This window comes from Nicotiana sylvestris, chromosome 12 (assembly GCF_000393655.2).
Source record: "Nicotiana sylvestris chromosome 12, ASM39365v2, whole genome shotgun sequence".
Taxonomy (NCBI): domain Eukaryota; kingdom Viridiplantae; phylum Streptophyta; class Magnoliopsida; order Solanales; family Solanaceae; genus Nicotiana; species Nicotiana sylvestris.
This window is the reverse complement of record NC_091068.1, coordinates 58,779,663-58,801,521: the sequence shown is the minus strand read 5'-3', so window position 1 is coordinate 58,801,521 and position 21,859 is coordinate 58,779,663. Positions and strand designations below refer to the sequence as shown.

The window sequence follows — 21,859 nt, the reverse complement described above, 5'->3', positions numbered from 1 at the left end:
AACTTCAAAGGGATCAGTATGTGACTTGTTAGTGTATGCTGAGTAAGTAGACCAATCTATGCCTTGACTATCTCTGTAAAAGCCACTGATTGATAGATACAGAGGTACAAGCTTATCTATCTCAGAAGCTACATAGGCATCATGACCTGCATATCTGTATGAGTCATACACTTTGATACATCTCTCCTTAAATGAGACGACAGCCAATATCCAGTGTAGTTGTCTTTCAAGTTGACTGGTATCAAGACATTATCAACAGTATGCCAAGGTACATTAGCTAGCAATCTGTATCCCTTTATGTACTCACATACCACATCCTTTTCTTTGGCTATATTTGCATTACTATCTGTATCAGCATACTTGCAGAAGATTTCTGCTATTCTTGTCTTGAATATACAATCAACAGTTGTATACTTGAAGTTGGTTGTTTGGTTGTACTTTCCCTTCTTTCTCAGATAGTAGAATATGACGTCAATATGCTATATAGAAATTTAATAACATAGTGTAAGTACAATGAATGAAATTAAGGAAAAGAAACTGAATTTTCATCATGAATAATCAGTTAAATACATAATATAGATACTGTTAAATACAGCTGTTATTAAAGCTACCGAGTACTGTTAAAATACATCTGAATACAGTTAAGTAAATTTGTTATTCAAGACAAATGATGCCATTATATACATCATACATATTCAGTTAAATGCATATGTTATTAACAATTATTGAGGATTGTTAAAATACATCTGAATACAGTTAAATACATCTGTGATTAAAGCTACTGAATATAGTTAAATACATCTGTTATCAAATCTACTGAATACTGTTAAATACAAATGTTATTAAAACTACTCAGTACTGTTAAAATACATCTGAATACAGTTAAATACATTTGTTATTCAAGGCAAATGAGGCCATTAAATACATTATACTGATTCAGTTAAATACATATGTTATTTACAACTACTGAGTACTGTTAAAAATACATCTGAATACAGTTAAATACATCAGATGTAAAAGATACATCTGAGTACAAATTTGTGTGAGAGCTCAATTTGTGAATTATACAATTAGACAAACCAATCCTAAAGAAATGAATTATAATGGAGTTGGAAGGGTTAAAACTTACATTGTCATCCCATAGTTTACCATCAAACGATAGAAGGTAAAACTAATTTTTTGAATTGACTTGATCAACTCCAAAATCCAATAGTATATGAAGTATTAACTTGTTCTTCTTGTAATGGTCTTCCAAATTACTTCTACAAGTATGATATAAAAAATATTATATCCATTTTTAAATATATAAATACATAATAGACATACCGGGGAAAAACTTACTTCTGTTCATGTCTAGCGAGAAGACCATCACAAACCCATTTCTCGTATTCCTGAACAATTAAGGTAGGATGTGGCCCCATTATTGAATCATCCTCAAAGGGGTGTCTTTTTTCAAATATGGGGGTCAACTTTATTGAGGTACCTGTTGTTCATTGAATTCATGAATAGAGACTAAACATTATAAATACCATGGGGAAATAGATCATAAGTTTATAAAACACTAACCTGCGGAGTCGAAGTTAGACTCGTAAGGTGAAGAATAACATCTACTTGTTCGTCGATTCCTATGAGATGGTAATGGGGTTGATTCAACATTTTGTACACTATTGTGTACCACAATTCTAGTTTCTGGAATTTGACTTGGAAGAAACTTGTCATCCAACTCAAATTGTGATACATAGTAATATGTAGATACACTCTCTTGGCCTATAGGTGGTATGTTGCTCGGCACCTCCAATGTAGTATTTCCCTCCACTCTTGACTCCACACAAGGAGCATTAACCACTGTATTCTATTAGACGTATACATCAATGTTAGTGTATTATAAATGACCTATATACATATAGTAACTGACTGTATGAATACATCTAAATATATATAAATAGAATACATATTTGATCTTGAATTTGTATTTTTTTAGGCTGTATTTAAGAGAGAATTTAAATACATCAGACTACATATTAAGAATACATCTAAATACATATAAATACAGTTGTTATTTGAGGCAGTATTTAAATACATCTAACTACTGTGTAATAACATTACACAGTATAGAGGAAGCTTAAATATATACAAGTATCATATTTTAATATACATGAATACATCTAGACACAACATGCGAAGATCATAATAATTATGTATAAATAAAGTCAGGAAAATACAAATGCATATAGGATTAAGATAATTAAAAATATTGAAATATTCTGTATATACTTGTATTTCATAATGTTACAAATTGTTTTATATATGATTAATCCGAGTAAGAGCAAACATGAGATATAAACATATACTAAAGAGGTTAAAAAATGTTAAACCTCAACATTATCGCCGACAGCTTTATCAGCTGTCTGTGACCTTTTGGAATATCTTGCAAGTTAGCATCATATGGCATTTCAATACCATCATCACATCTCCTTGTGGTTTTCTTTCTCTGGTGTAAGCTTTCTTTTTGCTGATTGTCTTGAAGATGGTCAGAAAGCATCTTTAAGTTATTGTTGATTAATGATCTCAGAGACTTGAACTCACCCACAATCTTAGCAAGACATAAATAATTAGAAAAGTGCGCCAAAAATATACGAATGTTAAGCACTAAACTGTAATGTTTAATATGTGGATAAAAAACTCACGTATTTTTTGAATGAATTTAGGTCTTTCCTCAAAGAAGATACTTCATCATTTTTGGAATCTGCTGGCTGATTGTGATGCAAAATATTTTGTGCAATTTCAGGTACACTAATAGGAGAAATCTTGGATTGATTCTCTGTATTTGAGGGATGAATAATATGTTCTTTGCGCTTTTTATGGGGCAGTGATGAAGATGGACCAACACTTGCAACATGTTTTTTCTTACACTGAATATCAAGTGTGTGAGCACGTGATTTTTGCCCTACATGAAAATAACTCCTAAAAAATAGACCAAAAAAAATTTTCATTAATTTTAGAAATTTTTCTTTATTTATTTGCATTTTTAACATTTTTAAATCATAGAAAAATCCTAAAAAATTATCATTTTTATATATTTATCTTTTAGTCTTTAAAAATTAGCATTTTTTCTTTAGTTTTTAGTTAATTAGTTATTTTAATGTTAAAAATGAATAAAGAATTTTAATTTATACAAAAATAGCCTAATTTAGGTTTTTAATTAGTTAAAGAAAAGAAAAGGAAAAAATAAAAGAAAAGAAAAATGGGGAAAAGAAATTGACTTAGTCTGGGTGTATTGGGCCACCCCAAAGAACAAATACAATGGCCCAATTACCTTATACCTACCCAGCCTAGACCATTGGCCCATTAACCCATCCCTTCTTTATACCCTAAACACACATTATCTGAGGAGCAGCTAGACAAAAAATCAAAAAAACATCCTTACAATAAAAAACGACGCTCTCATCTTCTCAAAAGAGAAAAAAAAACCAAAAATTTCTTGGAGCTATCACCCCCAATTCTCTGAAAATAATAGACCCCTCCTCCTTCCTCTTCTTATCTCACTAGCACACACGTAGATAGCGAAAAGAGGAGATCCAAATCTGAAAAAAAACTAAAAAAAAACCGAAAAGAAGAAGGAAGACAATAAGATCTGGAATCGATTTTGTACTAAAAAATAGTTCAAAATTGAAGTTGATCTTTCTGGGTTTGAGTTGATTTTTCTTAAAAGTTGTTGTTCCTGTTGTAGAGAATCGAGAGGTAAGCAACTTCTTTTTTCCACTCTCGCTGAATCATCGACCTTCAAATATATAGCATGAAGATTTTTCTCTTTCTGCACACTGATTAATCACGCCAATTTTGTTTTTTATTTGATGAGTAATTTTTAAATGAATCGAGTTGCGTTGCATTGTGTAGCATTCGTAGAGGCACGGAATTTTTCGCACAATGAATAAATTAATCGTTTTGAGCAAAGCGTTGGTGTTTAAAATTCCGAAGAATGTTTGTTGCTCATTTATCCTCGTTGATTGAACTTTTCTTTTGTGAAAGTGTATGCACAGTAGCATTGACCGTCAATTTTGATAAGAATACTGTTGCGGTTTGCTTGGTTATTTTAAGTTTAATTTTTTTAGTTTGAAATTAGGTACTGTAAATGAAATTTCTGCATTTCTTTTATCTTATGCAAATCTCACTCATAATTTTGGACTAAATTGGAGGCTAGCAGTCTTTGTTGTGCAAAGATGCTTCATGACACAATAAAAATGATACAACCATCAGTTTTGGGAAACAGTGATTTGGTTATATGAAAACAATTATTTAAGAAACGGTGTTCGTGTTTATAAAATGTTTGGAGTAGCAGTTAAAGCTTCATGTATATGTGGTGTTTAATTTTCAATATCTATTAAATTTTTTTTTCATTTTTTTTTCAATTGTCATGTACATATGGTGTCTGATTTCCTTCCAACAATCTCAACTTAGAAAGAAATAATCTATGAATGTCCGTAGTTTGCTTTAGTTGAGTTAAAATCTTTTGAAATAATTTGAGGCGTGCCATGCCAAATAAAACCTCAAAACCTAGGACCCTCACTTAACATTTGTATCCTTAGAAAACGAGGTGCGCCATTTAGTTGAATTTTCCATGGCCTCGTAAAGTTGAAAGTGCGTAGTTGCTTTAGGCGCGCTATTTAAAAACTACCTTCCTAAAATCGGGTGTGCATTTCAGGTGACTCAAATCCAAATCCTAACAAAGTTAAATAAAATATGTCGCGGATCGCGGGTGCATTTCATGTAGCGTGATCCAAAGACACGTTTTAGATGACATTGAAAACTTCCTTTAAAATAATTAAAGCGGTTTAAAGTTAAAATGCACATAGGCTTAAAAGTGTTTTAAAATCAGATAATAGGCCAATTATAACAGTTGAGCGACCGTGCTAAAACCACAGAATTCGGGAATGCCTAACACCTTCTCCCGGGTTAACATATTTCCTTACCCGAATTTCTGGTTCGCGTACTGTACTACAGAGTCAATCTTTTCCTCGATTCGGGATTTGAAACGGTGACCTGGGACACCATAAATTATCCCAAGTGGCGACTCTGAATTTTTAATAAATAAATAATCCTGTTTCGATTGTCACTTAAATTGGAAAAACTCCCTTATATACTCTCTTCCGGGGGTGTAGGTAAAAAGGAGGTATGACAGCTCTGGCGACTCTACTGAGGAACGAACCTAGAATCTCTGGTTCAGGGTTCAAGAATTTGATCTTGGAATAATTGTTATATTTGGCTTTATTTATTATCTGGTTTCATTACATGTTTAGGCCTAATGTGCTAAATGTTTCTTTTTACCGCTTTGATATTATTTGAATTGTATATAAATTGTTACGAAACCCTCCTCTCTCTGAGTCTTCTAAATCATATGGGAAGTGTGCACTTCGTGTGACTTCTTTTCTGTTAGAGTCATATCCCAATTTTAGAACGAGGTTCGGACAAGTTACAAAGCCGGTGAAGCTCCTGTATTCCTGGTACGCTGTCCCATCTCGGCTCGGGTAAGCCAGGTCTAGAACAAATAAACCCAGGTTTTTATACCTAGAATAACATAGCCTCATGCCGGATCCCTAGTAGGAATGCTTGTTTGTATCACGTGCATCTGACTTTAGGGACTCAACACAGATGTTGGGTCTGTCTAGGACAGGTGTACCCAAAATAACAGACCATCTTGATGCATCCTATGTGCTACATGTTGCATTTCTTCAAGGGTAAAAGGGTCATTTGGCAGACCAATGATAGTTGAGGGCAAATGGAAAAAGGAAAAAATGAGAAAGAAAAGAGGTTGAAGTATAAAAATAAAGTAAGTGGGGCCCAGTTATAATTTTCTTGCACACCTTTTCAAAAAAAAAACAAAAATTGAAAATGAAAAAATTCAAAAAAAAAAAAGAGTTTCCATTTTCCCTGTCATATTTTTTAAAAAGAAAAGGAAAAAAAAGAAAAGAAAATCCAAAAATATGTTTACATGTTTCATCATTTTTTTATTCAAAACAAAAGACAAAAAAATATTTTTTGCTTTTTTGAATTTAGTTGTAATTTTTATTTCTCGCCCGTATCCAATTTGTCCGAACTATGCTTACCTAATTCTCGTCTTTCGGGGCATAATATGTAGGCAACCCACATAGGGTCCGGTCTTCCTAGTAAATCTTAGGTTCTTGGCTTTGTGGGGTCTTAGCCAAATTTTGCACTTCTAGCCACCTTTTGGGTAAATAAGTCATTTTGCAAAAATAGCCTCAATCATATCTTGCATATGTCCAGTAGCAAGTATTATTGTCTCACATAGTGTTGGTTTAAAGTTTTCTCATACAGGTGTGGATCTACTTACTAGAGTTTGAGCATGACAGACACCCCGAGACCATCCAGTCAGGATCATTCAGGAGTTGCTTAAGGGGATTTTTCTTTTTGTGCTTTGAGTCTGTTTTTCTTTTTTATGTTTTCTTTTACCTTCTAGTTTTGTACAGTAATGTCGAGTCTTCTGTTATTGTATTTACTATTTTCGTATTGAAAAAGTATGTTATAAATCAAAGAACCAAGAAGAAATTTTGTGTTTTCACATTTCTGTTATAGGTTTTTTTAGAATACTAATTCTAGAAAAAAAATTTCCTTTGAGGTGGTTTTTCCTTTAGGCAATTAATATCAAAATAAAAAAATACTTTTATATTTCCTTTAGTATATTAAGACTAAAAATTCAAAAAAAAGAGAGAATTTCCTTTTAGTACCTTTTTAAAAGTTTTCTTTAAAGTATTAATCTCAAAAATCCAAAACGATTTTTCTTTTGAGGTTCTTCTTTGGGAAATTAATGAAAAATGAAAAAAAATATTCTTTTATTTTCCCAAGAACTTTAGGACATTGTGCATAGAAGAAAAAAAATATACTTTATCTTTATCTTTAAAGTTTCTTTCTTAGGTAATTAAAAATCGAAATCCAAAAAAATATTTTTTTATTTTGTTCATTTCTCGTTTCGAAGTCTTTCTTCAAGGATATCAAATGTAAATTCAAAATATTTTTCTTCGATTTATTCTTTAGATTTCCTTCCAAAATAAAAAGTCAAAAATATTTTTCTCTTCTAGGATTCTTCCTTAATAGAGTATTTGTTTCAAAAGAAAAAACAAATCTGTGAAGCTTGAGTTTAGAATAGGTTATAGAACATTAGGTCTAGAAAACTCAAATTAAAAAAAAGGATTTACTTATTTTATTCCTCTTTTCTCATCAGAGTAGTCATTAAGGTAAAAAAAGGAAAAATAAAGTGAGCACGTTAGTTTGTTTACTTTATTCCCGATCTTCTCGAACTACGCAAAGATCTGATTCATGCGGGGTCATGATACGTAGGCAGCCTACATAGGGTTCGATCAAATCATTTTTTTTAATTTTATTTTATTAAAAAAAGAAAAAAAGAGAAAAGACAAAAGAGGATAAAGTTGTGGGACGTGAGAAATAAGAGGAAAGAAAAGAGCGATAGTCAGTAAGAAAAAGAAAGGAAGGAAAATAAGCAAGCCAAGAAGTTCTAGAAAAGAAAGAGAAGATTGAAATGAACAAAATTGGGATGATGTCATGTGACCTTGTGACCCTCAAAGTCATTCTAGAACCATTAATTGTTGCTAGGTGCATTGCACGCAATGTGATATTTTGCGGTTAAATGTCCTAACGCTAACGGGATGACTCCCTTTTGTTCCTTTTGATATCTTTATAGTAGAAAGGTGGTTGGTTTGTGGTTCTCGAAGTAGTAACTCCTCTCCACAACATAAAGTCAAAAGGCAATGGTGGACAACAACAAAATTGGGTTGGTTGATACCGGTACCCGAAAGCAGTTGGTTGAACAGAACGCTGGTTTGGCTGATGAGGTAAGGATGTTAAGACAACACATGACAGACATGTATCAGGCCTGGATGACTGGGAAGGCACCACCCCCGCCACCACCTATCCTCTTAGATGTTGCCTTTACCCAAACTCCGGTCATAGTGCTAGATGATCCCCCATACTCTCCAGATCCACCCGTTTATCACAACTTTCCCAACCGTCCTAGTAGCTCCATCACTCATCCTCCAATTACCTCTCCCCAAAATTGGCCTCCTATCATATCCACAATTCCCAACAATGAATATCCACTCAAAGCTCATGATGCCCAATACTACCCCGCACAGGTAGCCCACAAGGTTCCTGACTCATACAAGAAGAGCCCTCGGGATGAGCTTCATGCTGAAAATGAAAAGGTTACAGGAAAAGAAGGGCGAGGTGAGATATCCAGGAAGCTGAAGGGCACAGGACAGTCTTTAATGAACAAGCAAGGAATGGGAGACCAGGGTAATATGGCTTACAAAGAATTGTCTATGTCCCCTGACGTTCGCCTACCCGCAGGGTTTAAAGTGCCAAAATTTAACTTGTATGATGGGTGTGGAGATCCGATAGCCACCTGAGGGTTCATTGCAGTGAAATGAGAAGTATTGGAGAGAAAGATGATTTGTTGATGGCACATTTCAGTAAGAGCTTGACTGGGGTATCTTTGGAATGACATAATCGTCAAGATGTCGGTAAGTGGCCTACATTGGGTGACATGGCTCAAGATTTCGTTCGATACTTTCAATACAAATTAGGCGTCACCCCAGACCATTCCTCCCTATCTAAAATGGAATATAAGCCAGAGGAAAGCTTTAGGGAGTTTGGCTCAGATGGAGGGAGAAAACTGCTCGAATCAGTCCCCCGATTGGTGAAGAAGAAATGGTTGAGCTTTTCCTACAAGCCCAGGGGCCCACCTACTTCAGTCATTTGATCTCGGCTTTGGGTAAGCCTTTCAATGATGTGTTAAAAATGGGGGAGATGATAGAAGAGGGAATCAAGTCAGGCAAAATCATGAGTTATTCGGCATTGAAAGGTACTACGGAAGACATTCAGAACATCCCAAGGAGAAAGAGAAATAGAAAAGATGATCCGCTGGGCATTCCTGCTCAACACTCTCAGCCTCGACATCGACCCCATGGATATCCTTGTGCACCAAATGACCCTCCCCAATGTTACTTATCTCCACAAGACCCCTAAAGTTGTACATCACTTTTCCAGTACCATGTCCACGATGCACCACCATGTGCTCCACACCCACGAGGCCCGTGATGGCCTACACCACTTCCCCAAATGTCTTACCCACCCCCTCAAGCATATCAGCCACCTGCCTGCAAAATGTTCCAACTGAGGCCAGAATATAAACTGAAAAGACTACTGAAAAAAGAGAAGGCTCTCACCCCTATTGGAGAATCATATGCTAGTTTGTTCCAAAGGTTGAGGTAATTGGACATGTTGAAACCGATTCATATAAAAATGCCGAACCCTCTGCCAAAGAAGTTTGATTTTTCTCAAAGGTGCCCATATTGCTCTGATGCCCTGAGTCACAGTACAGAAAAGTGTTGGCACCTGAAAAAAGCAATTCAGAATTGATACAAGTGACATTGTCGCGCAAAATCCAGATGCAGCAGACACTAGCCAAAGTCCATCGCCTGTGCATAATGAGACGCATATGGTGGGTATGATTTACTTTGAAAAGGAATATGATAATTCTTTTGAGATCCTCGGAGGTCCACGTGCTACGAAGCTTTCAGCACTATCAGAGGTTGATCCTAAAAAAAAGCCGGCTAAAGGGACCCAAAAGCAATTTGCTAAGGACAAAGAGATGAAGACTTGTGAAGGCTCTAGCAAAGTTGATATTGAACTCAGTGGCTAAGATGCAACGCTTGGTAACTGGAAAGACGCTCCTCTCTTGGTTAGCTGGGTAGGTGTCTTGGTGGTTTATTTTGTTATCGTTTCTGTTATATGGGTTATTTTTAGGGTTGTAATCCGGATATTGTCTCTCAAACCCTTATATCCTTTTATTTTGCCTAGTTCGTTTAGTCGTAGTAACTCGTTTAGTATTGCCTAGGTTTTTTCCAAGGTTGTAACCCCATTGTAGTTTGCTTGTCTTGTTGTTCGAACCATTTCATTGTCTGTCTAATGCAATTTCCTATCTTCTGTTATTTTTTGTCATTTGTTTTTGTTTAGTTCTCTCCTCCTTTTATAGTTCTTTTCCTGCTGACTCTAGTGACATGACATGCATGCGTAATTCTCGGTCTGGTCTTAAAAGGTAGTTTAGTCACGAAGCATCGAAACAATTTTGAAGATGATAGGGACATTTGAGGAAAATAAATGAAGGGATTTTGAGATCACTTCAAGCCCGAATTGTGTGAAACTGGGGCAGATAGAACATAGAGAAACACTATTGAAACGTATCCTACCGCATCAGGTTGAAGCTAAAGGCAAGTTTGCCCCTAATTGGCATGGGCCGTTCGTGGTGATGAGAGTGTTGTCCAATGGTGCTTTGTATTTAACAGATGTAGAAGGCAAATGTGTGGATATGGCTATCAATTCTGATGTAGTCAAAAGATATTATGTGTGATTTCTTTGGTTTGTTTAATTGTGTTGTTTGTATCTGGCATGCTTTGAAGATTGGAATGACGAAGACATTTTATTCTACTATCTAAACACTTTACCATTTGTTACCCCTTTGAGACATATTTTTTTTTCCATATCCCTCATTTGGAATCAGAAGCAGAGTTAGAAATACAGATACAGAATAAAAAAAAGAGAAAAGAGGAAAAGAGAAGAGAAAGAGAGAAAGAAAAATGGAAAAAGAGTAAAGAAAAGAAAAGAAAAGAAAAAAAAAGAGAAAAAAAAGCAAAACAAAAACACAAGGCAATTCATATGTCATGAACTACGTTCGACCTGATTTCTTTTAAGGATACGTAGGAAGCCTCACGGCTCGGTCCCATTAAAATAAAATCCAAAAGTACCCAAGCAAAGAAACTGGGGCAGAAGTTGCGGTTGTTGTAAGAAATCTGATTCCAAAAGTTTTAATTTTGAACCCGGTTGAGTTGTTTTGAGCCTTTTGATACCTTTTCTTTCTAACCCCATCCAAAAGCCCACATTACGGTCCAGAGAAAGGCCTTCTGATTAGCCTTCGAGAGATGCCAAGGCAAGCAAGTAGAGGTGAATCATATCAGGGGCAACACTCCGGTCCAAACAAGGAAAATGGAAAATGAGAGAGTCTTATTGGTGAAAACCTTCATAGGCACCATAAGGCGACGGTGAGTTGAGAGAAAGAACAAAATGAGAGAGACTTGATGGTGAAAACCCTTCGGGCACTACAAGTCGAGTAAGGATCATGAACCAGATTGGATAATCAGAGCATTGAAGCCTAGTTTCATGGTTTAAGGGTATAACAAGAGTTGAACATCAGACTTGCATTGACAAAATACGCCACAGGTGCATGTCATGGTCATTAGAGTTGTTATTCATATTTGATGGGTTCCTACTTTGTAGTTTTCTTGTTAGGAATCATCTCTTTCCAGTTTCCTTTACTCTGTTCCTTTTGTCTTGTTTACTTCCTATTTCTGAGTCTGTTTGGTCAGAACAAGTGAGAAATGACTTCAAAATTTACCACCAGCTTTCCAAATTGCACAAAACGGGATCTGGCTAGCACATCAAAGTGGCATAAGTCAGGAAGGAACAACGTGCGCACTGAGTTGGTAATAATCAACATGCTTTGGGGTTCATGTGAAATACAAAGGTTTGGTATATTCAATTCATGAACAATGCAACAGATGGAGGGTGTAGGGTGAACGGATCAAAGGTATTTCCTGTGATAAGATTGACAAAGAAAGGGGTTAACCAGTGACAAGAAAGGTCTTCCAAGCAGAAATCAAAGTTATCATGGCAAGTGATAGAGAAATAGACCTCAAGTCCAAGGCCGGCTACAAGGCATTTTAGACTGTCACTCTTTCTTCTTACTCTAGATCGTGTGGTATAGCTCAGTTGTAAGAACTCAATTTCCTAAGCTCTATCTTATTCATAATAAAATAATACCTACATCTAGAAAGACAGTTGGTAAGAGATTGAATGTGGTTGTGGAAGAGTTGAGCCAAAGGAACTCAATATTGCGTCATGCTTTTGATGAGTAAATGTGAGGTCTTCAGCATATTGTGTGTGTAATAAGACGTGAAAGTTCTTAATAAGGATCCCTAAGGAATGAATATCTATCCATCCATATGGTAAAAAAATAAGATAATCAAAAGGTAAATACAAGTTTCAACAAGTAAAAGAATCAAGGTGAAGAAGTGCACGGGGTACCCACTTAGTGAAGATTATAATTATTTACAATTCAGGAAGAGAGATATAAGCATTTTGACTTACCTTCAACAGTGACAGAGGTATGTACAATTGGCCACACCATCTTAGTTATGCCCTATGGGAGCTAATAGATATAGTTTAAGAGAAAGATGGGATATCAGGATCTATATGGGGTTAGAGTAACCCAAATGGTGGATGGATTGTTATCTTTAGCTGACATTTCCGAAGGATAGTGCAAATGTGGTAATAGATCTTCGTGTGAGGCACCCAGATGGTGCACTCTAGAATTTTATTGTCAGATACGAATACTAGAATGTGTAGAAATTTTAGAAGATAGGCAGTGGAATCTTAGAAGGGATAAATATTTACCTTAGTATGACTCCCGCCCCTAGAAAAAAAAGAGAATGTTAGGCGACCCGAAGAGCCAGTTAGATGAAGCAAGGGGAGCTAAAAGTGAATAGCAGGAGCATAAGAAGAGAGTAAATGAAGCATTATGAGTAATATGTGATAAACGAGTGATAATGGTAATTCAAAATATGACCATAAGTTGGTACTAAGTGTGCCTTGAAATAATAAAAGAGCATAAGAAATAAGTCATATCCTCATTTCTGGAAGTAAGTTGGTAACTGCAATGTGATTACCAGAAGGAAAAATTAGACCTCGGAGTAATAGAAATCACTATGGGCTAGTGAACAAGATAAACAGAACATAAGTTAGGGATAGAATGATTTGATAATAGTCGGCAATAATAGAATGGACAACGGAAGAATAACCTTTAAAGGTCATTCAGGAAAACACTTCCCTAAAGCAAGCATTGTGAGCAAAGTTAAGCTTAAGGGACTAAGTGTGCCAGTTACACTAGGTGTCACCCTCATGAATAACAAATTTGGTCATCCTTGGTACATAATTACCGCAAGGCGAGTAAGAGTTAGTGAAGATGTGAAAAGACGCCAAAGTTGAAGAGAGTGGGGGAAGATGGTGTGATATGGTATTAAGTAAGAGCTATATGGTTCAAATAACTATTGAGTACTAAAGGAAGAATTCAATAAAAATAAGAAAGGGATAAGATTGCACTTATTCAAATCCCACATATAGGTTACGACTCTAGAACATTACGCAAGCATGGCGGCAGGGAGAGGCAATAAGGGTTCTCGCCCAGATGTTATTGATAAATAAATGCGAATGAAGACTTGATATATAAGGAGCTAGTGCGATAGGCACGTTTAGAAAAAAAATAACCCAAGAGAGATTACACAGAATATAGATATGAGAATGGATTAATGAGTAGTTAGTAGTTGATTCAGTAAGTGTCTAGTTATGGCTAGACAAGAGGTTATAGACAAAGCAGTAGATCGTGCAAGATAAACATAGTAAAACTCAATATGGTGAATTCAGCCTCGCAATTATGACATTGTAATCCTTGAGATATATTCAGATAAGAGTTGGGGTAGTTAAAGGTACCATATGAGTGTTACGGAAATAAAAAAGAGTGCCACTGGGAAGATAGTCAAAATATCAGTTCAAAAGTAACTCTACAAGTACAAGGGCATGGTGGTAAGTAACTACGGATAATTATAGGAGAGGAAGAACATCAAAATTTTCGTCGAGTATACAGTGTAATAAGCTTGCAACTTTACAAGAGTCAGAGGGTCCTCCCTAAGTACTACAATGAAAGACTAGCTGAGGAAATAAGGAAGTAGGCCTCAACCTAAGCATAGTGACCTAAAAAAATAATGGTCTTGTAACAACTGTCTCAGTGCAACTTTTTATGCACTCCATAAGATAGTGGCATCTATCGTGGCTAATGAACGAGAGGAAGAAAAAATTCAAAGGTGATATTTGAGATCATATGAATTGCAGGGAATTACGGTATTCGTGGGAATCAAGATAAGCCAAGTATACATGCAACATGTGGCAGAATGACCAAGAAAAGTAATTGTTTATGTTTAAAGAAAATTGAGAAGTCATGAAAGGAAATCTATGGCGCTAGCAATTTAAAGGAAGATTGTGAGTAGTATAACTAGATATGTGTAGGTCGCAAGCTAAAGTATGATAGAGTGACAAGATTTTAGGTAGACAGAAGTAAGGATATGAAAAGGTGAGTGAGAAGGTGACGAGAACAGGTAAGGCCTCGGGACTAAGCCCATCAAAACAAGAGAGCTGATGGTTTTTGTAAGTTATAGAAAGCTCAGTATAGCATGAATGAACTCAGAGAAGTCTAAGACTAGGAGCATTTAGAAGATATGGAATGCTGCCCTAGTAGTAGAATAGTAGTGTAATTGTGATAGATAAGATGATGACGTTTAGGCATTTTATTGAGTAATAATCTGAAGAAAAGGGATTTCATGAATTGCACGGGATTAGAATACCCCCATAATATAAATAACATTGGGATGCTATGAAATACAGTTATTGAAATATAGTATCGTCCTTAGGTGGATCAGGCAAATCACTTCAAATGTTCCTCGATGAACCGTGAGCCCTAGTGACAATGTATTACGTATGAGGTTTCAAGTTATCAGTGGTAAATTATTGATTAACATTGAGGTGAATCAACAATAGATGGATAAAAGTTACAAAGTATGAGATGAGATTAGGTCATCATTCTTAAGATGAACAACAATGAGGAAGCATTAAAGGACTTAGATTTATACATATAGGATAAGCAATGAGAGTAACCTGGAGTTTAGTAGTAGACCTTAGTAACAATAAATCGAAGTAAGAGTTATGGTACAGTATAACCTACTTAGATATAGTAAAGCCATAAGCATAGATAACTAAGGCTATGAAACAAGATATAGCAATAGTCGTAAGTTCGACAAAGTATCGAGCGAAGAATTTTGGTACACCTATAGATGCCCAGAGGGACAACTTGTTATAATTCCATATATGTTCACAATGTGAGGCTTAGAGATTAACCAAAACCTGGAGGAAAAAGGAGAGAAGAGTTGCATAGGCACACATACAAGGACAACGTCGTACAGACTGCATGATAGGAGGTAGCAATAGTTACGAGATTGGAAGAATTCCGACCATAAGTCGTGGTGTGAGAAAGAGGCCTAAATGGGGGAGTGCCTTGTGTCACGACCCAACCTATGGGCCACAATGGGCACCCGATACCTTACTTAACCGAGTACCAGCAAAACATATCTTTCTTATTGTACTTTCATTGGCAAGTGGGCCAAACGGGCTGTCATGGGCTAACTAGAATAAATGTAGGGGATTACCCAATATAGGACGACCCAACCTGATATAAAACTTATACATATGATATAAGGACGTAAAAGGCCAATCTAATCTATTATATACATTAAATATAAGCCGACAAGGCCATACAAATATCTGTATACATGAAATCTATATACAAGCCTCTAAGAGTACATACTTGTCATAAAGGTCGGGACAGCCCCTTCCCCATGCCAAACAATACACGTCTATATCGTACTGACCAAACAAGCAACTCCAAAGTAAATAGAGCGCACCAACATTGTCCGCTGAGATGATAGCCTACTTGGAGGACTCTCGACCTGTCTATCGGGACCTGCAGGCATGAAACGCAGCGTCCCCAGGAAAAAGAGATGTCAGTATGAATAATATACCGAGTATGCAAGGTACAAAAATAAGTACATAAAATACATGGAAGAAATATAGAGTAAATGGCACAGCCTGTAAGTCTAGATAACTCTGTAAATCATGAAATACTTATAGTGTCATTTGTTTGCGTATGAATGTCATGTCGTGCATAGGTACATGTGTTCATAACATCATCAAGACTTTGAGGGCATCCCATCATATCATCTCAGCCACTGTGAATAATATCATCAACGTATACTAGCTGATCAGGTGGTGGTGCGTATATAACGCCATAACATTTCCCATATCCCATATACATATATATATGCGTATATAACGCCATATGGTCTTGGGTAAATGTGCATGTATAAATACATAAAATGCATATGAAATACATTCATAAAATTTCTTGGCATTCCATAAAACCATTATGCCTCTAATTAATATCATGAAATAAATTTTACTAACTTATAATAGAATAATATGACACGTGTGGAATCAAAAACATAAGCATCTCTAGTATTTCTATGAATAGAGTCATTTATGGAAGTTGTGCATTTGCTCGTTTCATTTGTATCATATGGATCACGCCAAGAGAAAGAAGGGATAACTTTAACATACCTGAGTCGATTCTCTTGAGAAAGATTACACCGTACACTCTTAAAATCTCTAAATCCTGTTGCTATTACACAGTATAACATTGTGTGAAATTTTGTTGAAGCTATTTATTCCATAGCATATCCGTATGAAACTTTCCTAAAAAGGAATGAATGAACTTAGAAAGCGAAGCTATTTATTCCACAGAAGGTCCGTATGAAACTTTCCTACGATGAATGAATGACCTTAGAAAGGTCCCTTTTATAGTGATGTGGGCCCCACCTAATAAGGCTTAGTCACAAAATTCTCATTAAAATGTGACACAATTTTACATGACTTAAGAGTCATTTTTTGGCTTGATCAAGACAAACTTGGGCTGCCACATGATGCTTATCCATTCCCAACAATTAACCACCAATCACCTTTATTAATTATTAATCTCTCACTAAAATCAATAATTACCCGATTATTCACATAATTAAGAATTATCTCGACTTACTTAAAATACTACTCACTTCACATATACCTTACACAACATACTATCATGGTCATATGGTACCTTGTACGGCACTAGTCTATAAATACCGAGTATTTTAGTTCGGGTCGTATTTTATCCCAACATATCAAACTTTGACGAAAATTCATTTTCTTTGACTTGCCTCCCCTTTCACCTTCATGAATTTACTCATCACTTGTTTGAAATAGCATAATACTTATAATCCCAAAATAAATCTCATTCCCGAACATATGTCGATTAACTTACGACGAAACCTTACCATACGAAAATGCGGAATGTAACATCTCATTTCCGAGCTTATATCAATTTACTCATGGCGTGCTTCCACGTATGAAAATATGAGGTGTAATATCATTCCCCCCTTTGGAAGATTCGTCCTCGAATGTTGACTGATGCACTTATCATTTTTATAACCTATATCTTTCAAATACTTTAGTACTCTTCTTTCCATCTAGGCAACTGTTTTGTGAATAAATCCAAAGGCCAGGGCATTCCCCTCTTTAGGCCTCTTTCTCTCACCATGGCCTGTGGTCAGAATTCTTCCAATCTCATAACTCTTGCTACCTTCTGTCATGTAGCTTGTACTACTGTTTCCTTGTATGTGCGCTTATGCGACTCTTTTCTCCTCTTTCCTCTAGCTTTTATCCAATCTCTAGGCCTCACGTTGCAAACATATATAGAGCTTGATAAAGTGTCCCTCTGGGCATATGTAGATATACTAAAGTTCTTCGCTCGGTACTTTGTCGAATTTACGAATATTGTTATACCTTATTTAATAGTTCCACTTATCCATTCGTCATACTATACCATAACTCTTACTTCGATTTATCGTTACTGAGGTCTGCAACCGAATTCTAGGTTACGTTTGTTGCTTATCCCATATGTATAAATCTAAGTCCTTTAATGCTTCCTCATTACTTGTTCATCTTAAGAATGACGGACTAATATCACCTCATACTTTGTGACTTTTGTCAATCCACTATTGATTCACCTTATTGTTGATCTATCATCTACCACTGATAACTTGATCTCTTATGTAATACTACTTCTAGGGCTCACATCTCATCAGGGACATCTGGAGTAATTAGATAGATCCACCTAGGGGCGATACTATACTTCCGTAACCGTATTTTATAGCATCCCAATATGATTTACCCTACGTGCATAATTTAATCCTGTACAATTCATGAAATCATTAACTCAATCGATGGCCCAAATATTATCCTTCATCTATCACAATTACACATTCATTCTACTACTAGGGTAGCATTCCATCTCCTCCAAACTCTACTAGTCTTAGACTCTTTTGAGTTTATTCATGCAATACTGAACTTTCGATAACTTAGAGAAACCATCAGCTCTCTTGTTTTCATGGGCTTAATCCTAAGGACTTATCCATTCTCATAACCTTCTCACTTGCCCTTTTCTTATCCTTACTCATTTCTTCTTAAAACCTTATCGTTTTACCATACTTTAGCTTGTAACCTACAGATATTCATTTAAACTACTCGTAACCTTTCTTCAACTTGCTTGCACCATAGATTTCCTTGTGTTATTTTGGAATATCAACCAAGACATCACATCGTCTCAAACTCTTCTTTTACTCTCTTAACTAGACCTCTCGATACATAGAAATCATCGACCGGAAGATATGCCACTGACGACGCCACTATCAATACTGAATCTCAGTGCTTCTGACCTTCTACCCGAAGTATGGATTATTCACAACCTTCTGCACTTGGGTATCTCGTACGATGTTCACCCTTACCTCACTTACCTTAAAATATTGCCTCACATTCTTCTATCGCGTCCATAACTTCCCTTCAATATAGATATAATTCATATTCACTACTTGAAGCTCTACTATAAAAGTTGTACCTCTGGTGCACATACATAATTTGGTAAGAGCTTCATATTGACTTCTCATAAGGCTGGAACTTCCTCTAACTGGATTTATCATAGATCCATTATAAAATATGGCTACTGTATTATCTCTCTTGTACCTCTGATATTAAGAGCGATCCTCCAATGCTCTCAATCATTTTGTCCATAATTTTGTGGGTGCAATAATCAAACTACTGATTTACTTAGTTGATGTAACTCTTTTATTTCCTCTTTCCTCTGATCAACCTTTATGTAGGCTTAAGCTATCTTCCGATTTTGTGGGTCATGGTATTAGTTATTACTTATAGCCTTTTATGGGCGCTATGGAATATCCATGATATAATTCTTTAACAATTCAAGCCTTTGTCTATGACCTGGACTCAATTCTTTCTTTTAACTCGTGCCGGAGTTTTCTACGGCTGTATGATTGTCAACATATATGCTGCCTGGATAATACTCCAAATATTACGTTCATAACGTAACTAACTCTGGATCATTGCTCGAATAATTCCTTCTGTTCCCTCTTAGCTTTCTTTTAACATAAGCTATTACTTATCCTGATCATTCGTCCACTTGTTGCATGCATACTTAGCTTATCTTAGTGCCCACACATATTGGAATTCCATACAACTCGTATGATCTTGAATATCACTTCTGACTTTACTCCCCGTTCAATAGCCATGGTAGGCGTCACCTTCTTATGGAGTGCATACAATATTCTTGTGAGACTGTTGTTACAAGACCATTTCCTTTTTAGGTCATTGTGCTTAGGTTGTAGCCATCTTCCTTATTTCCTCAGCTAGTCTTTCATTATAATACTTAGGGGGGACCCTCTGACTCTTGTAAATTTGTAAGCTTATTACATTGTATACTCGACGGACCTTCTGATGTCCTTCCTTGTCTATACTTATCCGTAGTTACTTACCTCCACTCCCTTAGGCTTGTAGGTTTGCTTCTGAACTGATATTCTGACTATCTTGCACTCTCTTTTTATTTCTATAACACTCATACGGTACCTTTAACTACCCCGACTCTTATTTGAATATATCTCAAGTAATATAATGACATTATTGCGAGGCTGAATTCTCTTTGTTGGGGTTTACTATATTTATCTTGCATGATTTGCTGATTTGCTTGTGTCTTCTTGTCTCTCCATAACTAGGAACTTCTTGAATCAACTACTAACTATTTTTTGGCCCATTCTTATATCAATATTTTGCGTAATCTTTCTTGGGTTATTTTCTTTGTCTTAACTTACGTATCTCACTGGCTCCTTATCTATAAATAGCATCTCGGGCAGGGACCCTTATTTCGTTTCCTTGATGTCGTGTTTGCATAATGTTCTAGAATCGTAGCATCTCTGTAGGCCTTGAATAAGTGCAGTCTCATCCCTTTTTCATTCATTCTTTATCGCATTCTTCCTTTACCATTACATAATTACTAGAACCACTTAATTTTGGATTAATACCACCTTACTCCACATTCCCCCCTTTAGGGGAGTACTAAGAGTTGGAGCTACGACGACCTACCTATAGATGTTTTACCTCTTCATCTTTGGCGTCCTTTCACATTATCGATGACCCTTACTTGCCTTGCGGTAATCCTTCTGTACCAAGGATAATAAAATTCCTTACTTGCAATGGTGACAATTAGTGTGGCTGGCACACATAATTCTTTAAGCTTAACTTTGTTCACGTTGCTTGCTTTAGGGAACTGTCTGCCTGAATGACCATTCTCTGAATTTGTCATGACTCTTCTTCTGTTGTCCATTCTATTATTGCCGGAACAAAATATGAAATTCTCATGATGCCGACTATTATCAAATCACCTTGTCCCTAATTCATGTTTAAGTTATCTTGTTCACTAATCCATATTGGTTTCTATTACTCTGGGGTCTAACTTTTCCTTTTGGTAATCACGTTAGAGTTGCGAATTTAGTTCTTGAAATGAAGATGTGACTTTATGACCTATATTCTTTTGTTGCCTTAAGGCCTGTCACCTCTCGTATTTTCCTTCACTTGACTATAGACTCTATAGTATTGTCATCTTTTTTATCTACCATTGTCATCCATGTATCACATCTTATTCATAATGCTTCCTTATCTCTCTTCTTATTTCCCTGCTAATATTTCTGCCTATCCCTTTCTTTTGAAAACTTCAACAAGACATTCTTTTGCTTTTAGCTCCCTTTGCTTTATTCATTGGTTCTTCGGTTTGCTCAACGATTTCGCTCTACTAGGGATGGAAGCCACACTAAGGTAATATTCATCCCTTCAAGGCTTCTAGTGCCTATATTTGTAGTACTTATATATAGTTGAATTATTTTAGAGTGCACCATATGGATGTCTCACAAGGAGATTTATTAGCAGTTTTGCAATATCCTTCGAAAACGTAAACTAATACAAACAATCCATCCACCATTTTAGGTGACTCTATCCCTAGCCGGATTTTGATATCCCGTCCTTTTCTTAATCATATACATTAGCTCCTATAGGGCATAACTGAGATCGGTATGGCCAATTGTACATACCTCTGTTACTGTTGAAGGTAACTCAAAAGGCTTATATTCTTTCGCCTGACTTGTAAATATTGTTATCCTTCATTAATTGGGCGCCTCGTACCCTTCTTCATCTTGTTTCTTTTTCTTCTTGAAACTTTATTTATCTTCTAAATATCTTATTATCTTTTACCATAAAGGTGGATAGATATTCTTGCCTTAAGGCTCCTTATCTCTGAAGACCTTACACGTCTTAGTACACACATGATCTACTGAAGTCCTTACATTTACTCATCTTAAACATCATGAAAAATCGAGTCCCTATAACTCAACATTTCCATAGCCACATTCAATATTTTACCAACTGTAGGTATTGTCTTATTACGAATGAAATAGAAGCTAGGAAATTGAATTCTTATAAGTGAGATCTACCACACGATCTAGAGTAAGAAGAAAGAGTGACAGTACTAAATGCCATGTAGCTTTTACTTATAAGTGTGGTACACGACACACCCATAAAAAAGACTCTACTAGACACAGCTTGTAGACTCCCTAGGATAGAACTGCTCTGATACAACTTTTGTCACGACCTAACCTATGGGCCGCGACGGGCACCCGGT

The 21,859-nt window shown here is 36.0% G+C and overlaps 1 long non-coding RNA gene across 1 annotated transcript; it reads left to right on the top strand.

Annotated features, from left to right (window-relative positions):
• The first annotated feature begins 3,401 nt into the window (after window positions 1-3,401).
• LOC138884375 (uncharacterized) lies at window positions 3,402-6,577 on the top strand. Its single transcript, XR_011404564.1, has 2 exons — window positions 3,402-3,741; window positions 6,321-6,577. It is a non-coding gene; the product is annotated as an uncharacterized lncRNA (long non-coding RNA).
• Window positions 6,578-21,859: the final 15,282 nt, after the last annotated feature.